Genomic DNA, 13,025 nt, shown 5'->3' with positions numbered 1-13,025 from the left:
TTATCCCGCCAGACTTTAAAAGAAATGCATGTATATGTACGCCCAGACATTTTCTGCTGCAATATCCCAAGTGAAACAAGGCTCTCGGGCCCCTCAAAATGTCCTCCAGTTCTTTCTGGAAGTCACCAGAAGGGTGCCTCAACTGTGTCGGTAAACCTGTCTGTTGGTTGTGTCTCCATAAGGCAACCTCTCCGTTTCCCTTTTTCCCGCTTCTTGTGTGTCTGCTGCTCACGGAAGCTTGGAAAAGTTAACAGACGCCAAACACCAAAGTCCATGCCATGGGTGCTGTCTCCAATTCTTTTTTTTTTTTTTTTTTAAACTTTGCCCAGCCTTTTGAGGCCTGTTTATTGACATGTGCAGACCTATACCCGCGAGGCCTGGAACTTCTCCTCAGCACCACCGCCAGGCCCATCAGGAACTTATCCCACTCCGTCAGTATCTCCGCTGTGAACTTGCCCTGCAACAAGATCGGACACTGGACAGCAGTGGGAAGTTGGTGGGGTCCAAGCGTAGCCCGTGTGCAGGTTGTCCACATGCCGCATGGTCATGCCCACCGCCTCCAGCATGCGTGGTCCGTGGCTCAGCAGCTGCACCTTGTCAGGGTGGCTGCCCAGGGCCTTGAAGTAGGCCTTGGTGCGGGGGTACACCGTGAGGAGCCTGCGGGAGCAGGGGCAAGTGGGGAGGGCGATCCCTCCAGCGCCTGCACCTCAAAGTTACCAATTCTTGTTCGGCAGAGTTGGGATGTTGAGTTTCAGGCAGAGCTGGGGAAAGGGCCACCTGCTCACTGTGTGCCAGCCACCCTTTGTCACTGGGGGCCCCAAGGCTGCTCTGCTTATATCCTCAGTCTCAAGACATCTCTACCGAATGGTCCCATCAGCTTCTCTGCTAAAACCTCTTGCAGGGGCCTCAAATTCAGTCTGGGGGTCAAGTGGAAGGGGAGATGCTCTTCCCTCTCATTGCTCTTTTCTGTTTTTTCTGCCTCTGCCCACCCTCACAAACAAAAGTCTCTTCCCTCCTGTCCTTTATCTTCAAAGAGTTTATATTAATGTGTAGAAGCTCTGTATACATTATCACTATTAACCTTCTTATTGATTTATATTAAAATATTTGTATCAGTTTATATATTTTTTTGAGGAAAATTATCAATGGCAGAGTTTATTTTAGAAACTGTAAAACTAAAATAACAAAAGAAAACTAGAAACTTAACCTAGCTTTTTAAAAAATAATTTTCATAGAATTTTATATCTATTTTGATTACATTATGACTCAAAAGTTTGTGTCATGCTTTTTTTTTTTAACGTCTTTATTGGAGTATAATTGTTTTACAATGGTGTGTTAGTTTCTGCTTTACAACAAAATGAATCAGTTATACATATACATATGTTCCCATATCTCTTCCCTCTTGTGTCTCCCTCCTCCCACCCTCCCTATCCCACTCCTCCAGGCGATCACAAAGCACCGAGCTGATCTCCCTGTGCTATGCGGCTGCTTCCCACTAGCTATCTATTTCACGTTTGGTAGTGTATATATGTCCATGCCACTCTCTCGCCCTGTCACAGCTCACCCTTCCCCCTCCCCATATCCTCAAGTCCACTCTCTAGTAGGTCTGTATCTTTATTCCTGTCTTACCCCTAGGCTCTTCATGACATTTTTTTTCTTAAATTCCATATATATGTGTTAGCATACGGTATTTGTCTTTCTCTTTCTGACTTACTTCACTCTGTATGACAGACTCTAGGTCCATCCACCTCACTACAAATAACTCAATTTCGTTTCTTTTTATGGCTGAGTAATATTCCATTGTATATGTGCCACATCTTCTTTATTCATTCATCCGATGATGGACACTTGGGTTGTTTCCATCTCCTGGCTATTGTAAATAGAGCTGCAATGAACATTTTGGTACATGACTCTTTTTGAATTATGGTTTTCTCAGGGTATATGCCCAGTAGTGGGATTGCTGGGTCATATGGTAGTTCTATCTGTAGTTTTTTAAGGAACCTCCATACTGTTCTCCATAGTGGCTGTAAGTTTATATTTAACATTGTTAGTCTTGTTCTTTGTTCTTAAGAAGTTTCCAAATTTATTTAATTAAATCCATCTAATTTTTCCTTTGTAACCTCTGTGTTTTCTGTTCTGCTTATTAAGGACTGTTCTGCCCCAAGATTACAATAATATTCTTTTGTGGTAATGTAGGAATTGTATATTTAAGTTCAACTATCTGGAATTTGTTTTTGTGAATGTCATGTGTTGAGTGGAATTTCTTTAAAATTCCCCATAGATTTGGGTGTAGAGGCTAAAAGCTAAGAGAAGAGATGGAGGGAGCATCTCAGCTGGCTCTTGGATACCCTGTGTGGGGGAACCTTGTTTGCTGAAAACACAGAGGATTGTGTTCTTGGCCAGCTTGGAGTTCCATCTGCTTCCTGCTGAGAATGACTCTCAAACCTGGTGTCTTTAGAGCCAGTCTTTCCCGTGTGATTTTAATCCAGGCTTCAGAGGTTGAGAGGAATATGTTCAGGGCTGCTTTTTGTTGCATTTGAGGGCAAACTGAATAATCACTGTGGCCCATGAGGACTGAGTTTCAGAGAGGGCCAGGCCTCTCCTGTCCATAAGGCCTAGCTCCATGCTGGTGGGGTGGGCAAAAAACCATGAGTTCTTGAATTGTTCTAAGACCCACGGCATCAAGTGGCATCCTTGTTACCTTACCTAGGTTAACTTCATTAATGATGGGGCCTCAGTGCCTGGCATGTGCTGGGACCTCAGAATATTTATTTGTTGAATTGTTAGAAATCCATTAGGAAGGAATGGGGATTCCCAAGAAGATGACGGTCAAAACAGGAGAAATTTAATGGCAGTCCTGTGTCAGATGACATCCATCCATTTACTCATTCAGCAAATATTAGGTGAGTGCCTGCTATGCGCCAGGCACTTTTCTAGGAGAATAAGTGTGTTATTTTTCCAACAACAACCAATTCTCTGCTTCTCCAACACCAACTGGGTATTCAACAGTTCACTTCAATTCTGACATTAACTGCTGACAGTTATCGTATACTCCATAGGTTAAGAGCTCAGTTCCATAAGATTGCCCAACTTCAGACGCCAGCCAAAAATGGGGCCCCCAGGGTACCCGCACTTCTGCCTGGCTGACTACAAAACTGAGGTTTCCGTGACACCCTCCCTCCCCTCAGATCTGATAATTTGCTAGAGTGACACACGTAACTCAGGAATTTACACTGATGACCATGGATTAAGGATAAAAATGTACAGCCAGATGAAGAGGTACATAAGACGAGATCCAGAAGGGCTTCAAGTGCAGGAGCTTCTGTCCTGGTGGAGTCAGGGTGCACCATGCTCCAGGCCTGTGGTTTTGTTCAATGAACTGGAAGCTCCCTGAACCTGCTGTTTAGGGTTTTTATGTGGGGTTTCATTACACAGGCACAATTGATTAAATCATTGACCATTGTAAGTGAATTCAAATTTCAGCCCTTCTCCCCTCCTGAGTGGGGCTGAAAATTCCAACACTCTCAACACATGGTTGGTTTCTCTGGCCACTGGCCTCCATCCTGAAGCTATCTAGGGCCTCACCACTAGTCACCTCGTCAGCATTATTCAACTGTGGTTAGAAAGAAGTTTGTTATGAATACAAAAGACACTCCTATCACTAGAAAATTCCAAGGGTTTAGGAGCTCTGTTCCAGGAACCAGGGGCAAAGTCCAGATATATATGTACCACAATAAGATATCTGCCCTTGTGGGGCTTAGAGTCTGGTGGGATAATATACACAATAACTTATATGATATGTTGGAAGGTGATAAATACTATGGGAAAAATGGCAGAGCAGAGTAAGGAGGGTTTGGAGTGCAGGTAGGTAGGGTTGGCAAATGTGTTACAATTTTAAAAATGTTTCAGGTGAGAACTCATTTAATTTTAGACAGAAACCCAAGTACTGCGGTTGGTGCAGAATAGAATCGTTAAAAGAAGGGACATGGAGGGCGCAATAAGAAATAAAGCATATGGTTGAAATGAATTGCCTTGATTCATTATTCCTTCTCATAATGAGTTGTGTTCAATTTTGTGTGGTCAGCACCAGACAAGGGTAATGTCAGCACTAACTCTGAATCAGGTTCTCAGCTAATTTGAGGCAGGCTTAAAATAAAGTACTGACCAAAAACCCAGCACAGTAATGTGACATTGTAATCATGTGGTCTGCTAGGTGATCCAAGGACGGATAGAGCACTAGATAGGTGTGGAAGAAGCCCCCTTGGAAATGGGGTCCATGAGGCCAGCACTGAACCTAGAATTGGCAGATTTATCTTTTCTTCCCTCGTTACAGAGCTGGATGTTGACATTCTTGAGATGTTGTACTCATTTGTTTCTGTAGGAAGAAGCTTCAAACAAACCCTGGGGTCCATCAAAACATGCACATTCCTCAGAGAGCTGTGTTAAAGTCTTATTGAAGTGACTGTTACACGAACCAGCAAGAGAGACTTAGAACTGAGGGTAGGTTTAGAAGACGTTTGGTCATCTACTTCAACACCTCATTTTATAGATGCAGGAATTGCCCAAAGACGCTGCAGAGAATTAATGGGTATCAGGTCTCCTGACTTCTTATATGGTGTTTTCCCCACCATATTGGTCTGTCCATATTATAATTTTGTGCTTAGAGTTTGGAGTTAACCATAATTTTTATGAATAAATATTAAGAGTGACTAAGAACCCTGCCCCTCATAGGGGTGAGTCTGGCAGCCATGTTTCTACCAGGTAACCCTGCTCCATAACTAACTGGATTAGTTGGAACCATTCACTTCTCCTTCCGAGAATTTGGCCTGAGTCCCAAAGTTGGGAACTGAGTCATGAAAGCTGCCTCAGCTGTCAAAGGAAGGTCTTTAAATTCCCTACAAGCTGTCCTCCCCTAGTTCTTGGATTTCATCCTTCCAATAAAACCCTTGCTTTATTGATGCTAACTCAGATTTGTTTCTGTTATTTGCAACCAAAAAAGTCTTCGCCAAGAATCTTAGAAGCTGAGGACTAAGCACATCATTTATTTTCAGATAAGAGTTTTGTTTCTTGGTTTATTCTTTTGCAGTACGCGGGCGCTTCACTGCTGTGGCCTCTCCTGTTGCGGAGCACAGGCTCCGGACGCGCAGGCTCAGCGGCCATGGCTCATGGGCCCAGCCGCTCCGCGGCATGTGGGATCTTCCCGGACCGGGGCACGAACCCGTGTCCCCTGCAGCGGCAGGCGGACTCTCAACCACTGCACCACCAGGGAAGCCCCAGATATGCGTTTTAGATTTAGAAGTCATGGTTCTTTAATATAGGTTACTACGACATTACCATTTCGGTTATGATGTTAAATTATGAGGGCGTGTATTAAGACTTAGTCTACTTGGAACTATGAAGAGATTGAGCAATCACTGTGAGGGGCTTGTCCTCCAAAAAACTTATTTTCTTTTGTGTTCTGTTAAGATCACAAGAGTCTTGACTTGTGTATTAATAATACTTATATGAGACAGTGTGGAAAAATGCTTGAGTTGAGTGTTCCAGAGGACAAACTCATTTCAAAAGCAATCTCAGTTTCTTCATCTGTAAAGTAGCCATAATGATACCTTCATCACTATGTGAAGAAGAGTAAATTCTATTGAATGAAATAAAATAACGTGGGTGTTTAGAGCGGCAGACTTTGGTTCAGATCCTACTCTGCCTCTCACTAGCTGGATGAGTTTGGCAGATCATTCAATCTCCCAGAGCTTGAGTGGCCTCATCTAAAAAGCAGGGATAAGAATAAATACTTCACAGGATTATTTTGAAAGCTTTTTGCTTGTAATGGGAACTTGACAATTGTTAATGTTCCTCCCACACCTATTATGTCCTTTCAGGCTTCTCTGTTTGCCATGGGTGGGTTACAGAGTCATAGGCTTTGTCAGATGATTGTTACAGCTTGGGTAGTTGGAGGTTATAACCTAAGATGACAATTTGAGAATGGGAAGGACTCAGCCCAACCCATATGAAGTACAGTCTCTGAGAGGGACCAGGCAGGTGCACACAAAGCCTTTTGTATGGCTGTTAAGATGAAGGGCAGACCAGCTGTGTGTGTGTGTTTGTGTGTGTGTGTGTGTAAATATTGGTCTCCTGAAACTCATTATGTCATATGGTGTCTGAAAACTCTGTGCATTTCTGAGTAGTGTCTCTGAGCTGAGGGCACTTGGGAAGGGTGGAAGCGTGGCAGTGGGGTCCCTGACTTTGATACCTGCCTTAATGGCACTGTATAAATATGCTGGGGGTCATCCTAGGCCAGTAGGCCACACAAGACCAATAGGTAGAGTTTTTGTTGTAATCTTTTTTTTTTTTAATAATTTATTTTATTTATTTATTTTTGGCCGCGTTGGGTCTTCGTTGCTGCGTGCGGGCTTTCTCTAGTTGCAGTGAGCGGGGGCTACTCTTCACTGCGGTGCGCAGGCTTCTCATTGCAGTGGCTTCTCTTGTTGCAGGGCATGGGCTCTAGGCATGCGGGCTTCAGTACTTGTGGCACGCAGGCTCAGTAGTTGTGGCGCATGGGCTTAGTTGCTCAGCGGCATGTGGGATCTTCCCGGACCAGGGATTGAACCTGTGTCCCCCGCATTGGCAGGTGGATTCTTAACCACTGAACCACCAGGGAAGCCCTGTTGTAATCTTTGTTTACATCAGAGGGAAATGCTTGACTATAAGACAGAGAAACAGCTGTGTCTTCTGGGCAAGGCAGCAAACCAAGGCATTGTAAGTATGGTGTGGTGGAAAGAAAGTGTGGTGGAAACAATATGGGGACTGTGGCAGACAGATCTGGGTGAATCCCAACTCCACTACTTACCAGTTATATTATCTTGAATCTCTGAGCCTCAGGTTAAGCCTCTTGAAGTTGGGATAATAATATCTAGAATTCAATGACATAAAAGGAATGTCATGTATGTGGAAGTGCCTGACATATATGTCCTTACTTTTAACAAAATAGCTATAAAATGACACAAACATATCATTTTGAAGCCTACTTAAAAGTCTGTTTTAATTAAAATAAACCAATTCCTAGATCTTAAAGTTCTCTTGAGATTTTAGTTATCTTTATCCCAGGTCAGAATGCATAGTGACAGGGCCAACCAGCTGGGCCAGTTCCAGACCCCTGTGCCCAGACATCACAGGCAGTAGACAGACAATCATCATTGGATTGTCCTGACCTCTTGGCCTCTGTACCAAGACATATGGGTACTTGGCTTGGTCTCACTAATGCCAACCTCTCAATTCCTCATGTTAATTAATTGTAATGACTTTAGTTCTTTAGAGTAAATAGTATCCTTGTTGGCTATCTCTTCAAGTTTTAATCATGGTATTCAAAGTTAATTACAAAAGATCAACTCTCTAGAAACTCAGTAATTATAAATGTTTTTGACACCTATGTCAAAACTTACCTTTCAATTAATAATATCAGGTTGATGTTTCTTAGATTTTTTAAGGTATCAACTACATACTCACAAATGTCATTAGATTACACACACACACACACACACACAAATTATGTTTAAATGTTTATGGCCTAGAAACTGACCAACAAGTTAACATAGAAAAGCCAAAATGGGGCTTCCCTGGTGGCGCAGTGGTTAAGAATCCTCCTGCTAGTGCAGGGGACACGGGTTCGTGCCCTGGTCCAGGAAGATCCCACATGCTGTAGAGCAACTAAGCCCGTGCGCCACAACTATTGAGCCTGCCCACTGCAATTACTGAAGCCCACGCGCCTAGAGCCCATGCTCCGCAACAAGAGAAGCCACCGCAATGAGAAGCCCGCGCACCGCAACGAAAAGTAGCCCCCGCTCGCCACAACTAGAGAAAGCCTGCACCCAGCAATGAAGACCCAATGTAGCCAAAAATAAATTAAGATTTTAAAAAATTAAAAAAAAAGAAAAACCCAAATGTTTGAGGTAGGCCCCCTGTAGCTGATTTAAATGGAATCATCTCCTAATGGCTGTTTAAAGCACCTGAATAAGACGATTTTTCCAGTTTCTTCTCTAGATCCTCAATGGTGTCTTGCCAGGTAGTCCGTGAGGCTCCATCCCACCAAATTCCAGTCAGGATTCAGCTGGCAAAGGGGCAATCCTGCTAAGCATAAGCCAAAAAAATTATCTGGGGAGAGTTCAGGAGACAAAGGTCCCAGCCTAGGGTCTGGTGCCTGGGCAACAGCAGATCTGAGCTGTTAGCACTTTGGCGGGGGCTGAGAGTGAGGGCTGGCCCACCCCCACGGAGGCCTCTTGGTCATTTCAGACCGGCTCATCTGAGTAGCTGCTTGGTGCAGGGAGCCAGAAAAAAGAATCCCAAGACAGGGTTCTTGCCCTCTGAGATGGTAGACTATGAAACAAAATGTTATGGACCACAGCATTGTCCAACTTTGGGAGAGATGAGACTTTTGCTGTGGAGGAGGCATGGGAAGATTGAACAGGTGCTGGGCTCTGAAGGCGCATCGGGCTTGGATCTTGGGTTGGGCATGGGTGGTGAACCAGGGAGAACATCACCCAGACTTCTGTGCTGTCAGTCAGCATCAGTCAGCCTGCAATTCTTTTTTTTTTTAATTTTTTGGTCACACCGTGCGGCATGGGGAATCTTAGTTCCCTGACCAGAGATCGAACCCGCACCCCCTGAATTGGAAGCGTGGAGTCTTAACCACTGGACCGCCAGGGAAGTCCCAGCCTGGATTCTTATCATGCTCAGAATCACCAGGTTATAAGAAGGCAATTTCTGCAGAACTGCAGCTCAGTTGATTTGGCAGTTCCAGAAAATGAGTGTGCAGGCTCTTGGTTGGAATGTCATTGTTGTAGCCATCACAAAATATTTATCAGTGTATTTATCACCATTGGCTGCAAGAAACTAGGCCACGCTAATCAGGATGGGTTCGGTTCTCTGAGATGCCATAAGAGGTATCTCAGGGGTAAACAGCTGACATGGCCTGCACCCAAATCCCCCTGGGTCTTTGTTAACCAAAGGAGCACAAGTTCTGTCCCGTCAGGAGCTCCTGGAGGCCTGACTAGACTAGACATGGATCTGATCCAGGCTTCAGCCCCCAGCAGAGCCTGTGTCCTCCAGCACAGGCTGGAGAAGTCCATCAGTGGACTTGGGGCCCCAAGGCTTCCATGATTTCAAAATCAGCACCCCTTGCTGCCCCGGGTTTGGGGCTACAAAGGTCCAAACAACAGTCCAGGAGCACGCAGGCATAACTCTCCCAGTGGCCTCTCTTCTCAGGAGACTGTCTCTTTCAGAGCCAACTCCGAGCTTTGTAGGCTCTGGGCAACAGAAGGTTACTGGAGGATTATCAAAGGATTAGGGGGCTTTGCTGAGTGAGCATGTATGGGTACTTTCTGCCAGAGTGATTTTTCTGAAACAGATCTGATCATGCCACCCCTCTATGGCTCTGTGTCTCCTGCAGCTGTATTTGGAAAAGTGTTGCCCAACCATACTCTGCATCAAACTCACCCAACCGATGGAGTAGTTATTAAAATGCAGATTCCTGAGTCTACTCCCTCATTGGTTGAATCTGAATTTCTGTGTGCAGCTTTCAGGAAGCACAGTTAAAACAAGCTCCCCACTAAAGTCGGAGAACCAAAGTATATTACAGGATAAAGTCCAAACTGCTTAGCCTGGAGGACAAGGCCCACCAGGATGTTGCTATGCCTGTCTCTATCTTCTCACCCCTCCTGGAAGCACTTACCTACCCTGCACCCCCAGTGGTGCACCTCATAGAATTAGGGTCCCCCTCTCACCCCCATGATGTTCCTACTACTTAGAACACCCTCCTTCCCAGCCCCACTTCCCTTCCCCTTGTTACTCCTTAATTCTTAACAATTAGCTCAGCCATTGTCTTCTCTGGATTAGACATGCCTCCTCTAGGTACCTCTTAGTGGTGCCCACACTGACTCATAACTGTTTGGTACTTGTCTTTCTTCCCATTGGACTATGAGCTCCATGAGATGGGGCCATGTCTTGTCCTGGTTTCCAAGCGTGTGTTATGTTCCCTGGCCCTTAGTAGAGGCTCAGAAACAGTTGGGAATAAATCAAGTTTTCAAGTTAGAGGTACCAAAGCCTTGGGTCTATTTGGGTTGAGTACATCTTCTTAACAAAACTCAAATATTGTCGGTGGTGATTGTTTTTAAATTCTAATCTCTCAAAGACAACGATGGGAATAATAAAGAAGTAATAAACTTAGGCTATGAGACAAATTATATACACTTTACTGGAGATTGTTAGGCATTATATGTGCAACAAATTTCAAATGGAGGTACAATCATGGTGTGGCCCTGTCCTAACTGTACAAAATCACACTCAGGGGGCCGGAGTTAGATGGCGGGGGTGTTGGACGGGTGGGCCACCGCTGGGAGTTGAGGAACCCAGGGCTGAAGCTAAGATAGGGGGTCAGGACCTCCAAGGAGAAAGGAGTCAGAGGTCTGGGTCAGCACTGGCAGGTGTCCTGAGGGTGGTTGCTTCCAGCATTAAGTAACCTTACCAAATCCTGAAGGTAGCAGTTTGCAGAGGCACAAACACCACTATCATCGAGAGTCAGGAGCTGGGTAAAAAGTGGGCCAAGAATGGTGAAGAGTTTGGTAAAGGCAGGCCAGCACTTCTCTCCAGGAGCCCTTGGGATAGCACGCCAGGCCTCCATGATGGGGTTTTATAACAAAGGCCTTGTTTTGGGCAGTCAGCTGAAGGTAGCTGTGGGCCCTGGGCACATGTTCATGGGAACATGACATCTAGGGGAGGATGGGCATCTGGACAGGATGGCCAGGAACCCCTGATAAAATTCTTACCAGCCTCCCCCCTCTTTCTCCCTTTAAAAATAAACAGCAGAAATTTATTTCTCACAGTTCTGGAGTCTGGAACTCTGAGGTCAGGGTGTCAGCACAGGAGAGTTCTGGTGAGGATGCTTTTCTGGGTCACAGACTCCTGACTTCTCACTGTATCTTCATGTGGCCAAGAGCAGAGAAAGGAAGCAAGCCTCCTTGTTCTGTCTCTGCCTCTGGCACTGACCACGGCTTTTGTGGTTTTGGAGAAGGCCACCATCCCTCTTCTTGCTCTGGCCAACTGTAAATGGTGACATTTTCATCAACTGCCCTGTCCCCCCAGTGAAGTCGTCTCATGCAATGGTGAGCCTCTGAGTCTGCCTGTTTGAAACTTCAGTAACACTCTGAAAGCTGTGGGCCGCTTTACAGCAGGTGTCTCTGATACAAGATGCAGGTCCCTAAACACTGCTGCCTGTTTCACCTCTGCACACTTTTTTTTTCAACCTTGGCTTGACAGGAAGCTCCTGTTTGGCCTCCCTGGATTAACTGAGTCTCTTCCCAGAGCCCCGGGGAGTGTCAGCACTGGAGTGTTTATTCCAAATGTCTCACCACTCATCCTTCTTTAGCTTTCTTAAATCCTTTTGTCTTTTTATTTCCAGTTTGGCCAGTACCTGCCATTCTTTTCACCTCATCAAAAGGTTGAATGAAACAATGTTTGTTCACCAGATTTCCCATGGAACCATGCTTCTGGGGAGTATCAGAGAGGCAAATTGTTTCTGTGTTCTCCAGCCTCTGTCCTGGGCCTTGGTCCTCCCAGCTTGGCTGTGTGCATGACCTTGGGCGTGTGCCTGCCTCCAGGTGGCCACCCTCACCCCCCAGTCCCCTGTACTCTGTTTCATCATCATTTCAACCCCTTCTCCATCCAACCTTGCTGTTCCAATCCCAGAGTTTGTTTCTCCTAGTGTTTTAAGCTCTGCAGTGCCCTTTGTTGGTCATTGTAGATGTACTGTGCTTTTGAGAAGAGGGTCTGACAAGTATATACATGCAATTTTGGGCCTTTGCTTGATACTGGTCTGTTGCTCTGGTACTTTTTTTAATTAAAAGGGAGGGAGGTATGAGCGTGGGCTGAAGACAGGACTGGGGTCATCAAGACTTGAGCCTGATCTATCTCTGACATTGAGTTTCCCTCTGGCCTTGGGTGAGTTCCTTAAATTTTGAATGAAGACTCTAATGAAGGGTCCAGGAGTTTCTTGGGGACATGCTAAATATTGTTGAAAACACTAATTATTGAAAATATCTTCTCAACGGCACAGCTGTATCCACTGGCAAATGCCAAATTTCTTTTTGCAAGTCCAGGGTCAGATACCCTAGCTTCCCTCTGCTTGAGCACCGTCAGATAGCTGTCTCATTTTTCATCAAAATAGGAATAGCAGGCATGGGCATTCACTAATTGTAGCTATTAAAAAAAAAACAAACTCCTGAGCAAATTCAAGTAGAATGTGATTGTGAAAGCCAAGGCCTGTTGCCAAAGAAAGGTGTGTGTGTGTGTGTGTGTGTGTGTGTGTGTGTGTGTGTGTGTGTGTGTGTGTGTGTGCGCGCGCGCGCTCTGGGCTACCCGCTATGTTATGTAATATCTGATCCTTGACCCCTGGATGTTATCCAGTGAGTAGCTGGTTGGATTTGGGGTCTAACATGCCTTGGGAGCTGTTCATAGCCTTGCTGGGAACTAGATGACTATGGCGTTTCAATCCTGCTTGATAAACAGTCTCTTCCCCTGGTCCATCTGACACAGCCCGGCTGGTTTGCAGGGCCGGCAATCGCCTACTGTGTCTCTAGAGAAAGGCTCTGAATGGTCAGCGAGGAGCTGCCACAGAGCTCTTGGCAGCCCGTCCCAGGTTTGCAGGAAGGGTTTTGGGGAATTTTGAGGACATCTATTCTTCTATGCAGGGATTTACAGGCTTTCTCTGTTAAGGAACTTTAACATTCTAAGCAGCTGCTTGAGTTTTTTGGAGGGAACGTATGTATTACTTCCACTCTAAGCCAGGCTCTTCCCTTGGGGCTGGGCCAAGGCCTGTTGCTGCCAGTGCGCAGGGCCTAGGGGACCGCTACAGCATTGGATTTGTCTAGAACAGCCTATTTTTAGCTGTTGGGTGAATCAAAATGGTATTTGTATCACACCACCTAAGTCAACCAAGCTAGGCTGCTGTAATGTAACCAAGATACAGACTAATTTGAGGC

The sequence above is a fragment of the Tursiops truncatus genome, chromosome 1 (genome assembly GCF_011762595.2).
Source record: "Tursiops truncatus isolate mTurTru1 chromosome 1, mTurTru1.mat.Y, whole genome shotgun sequence".
In the NCBI taxonomy this organism is placed as follows: Eukaryota; Metazoa; Chordata; class Mammalia; order Artiodactyla; family Delphinidae; genus Tursiops; species Tursiops truncatus.
This window is presented reverse-complemented; position numbering follows the sequence as displayed.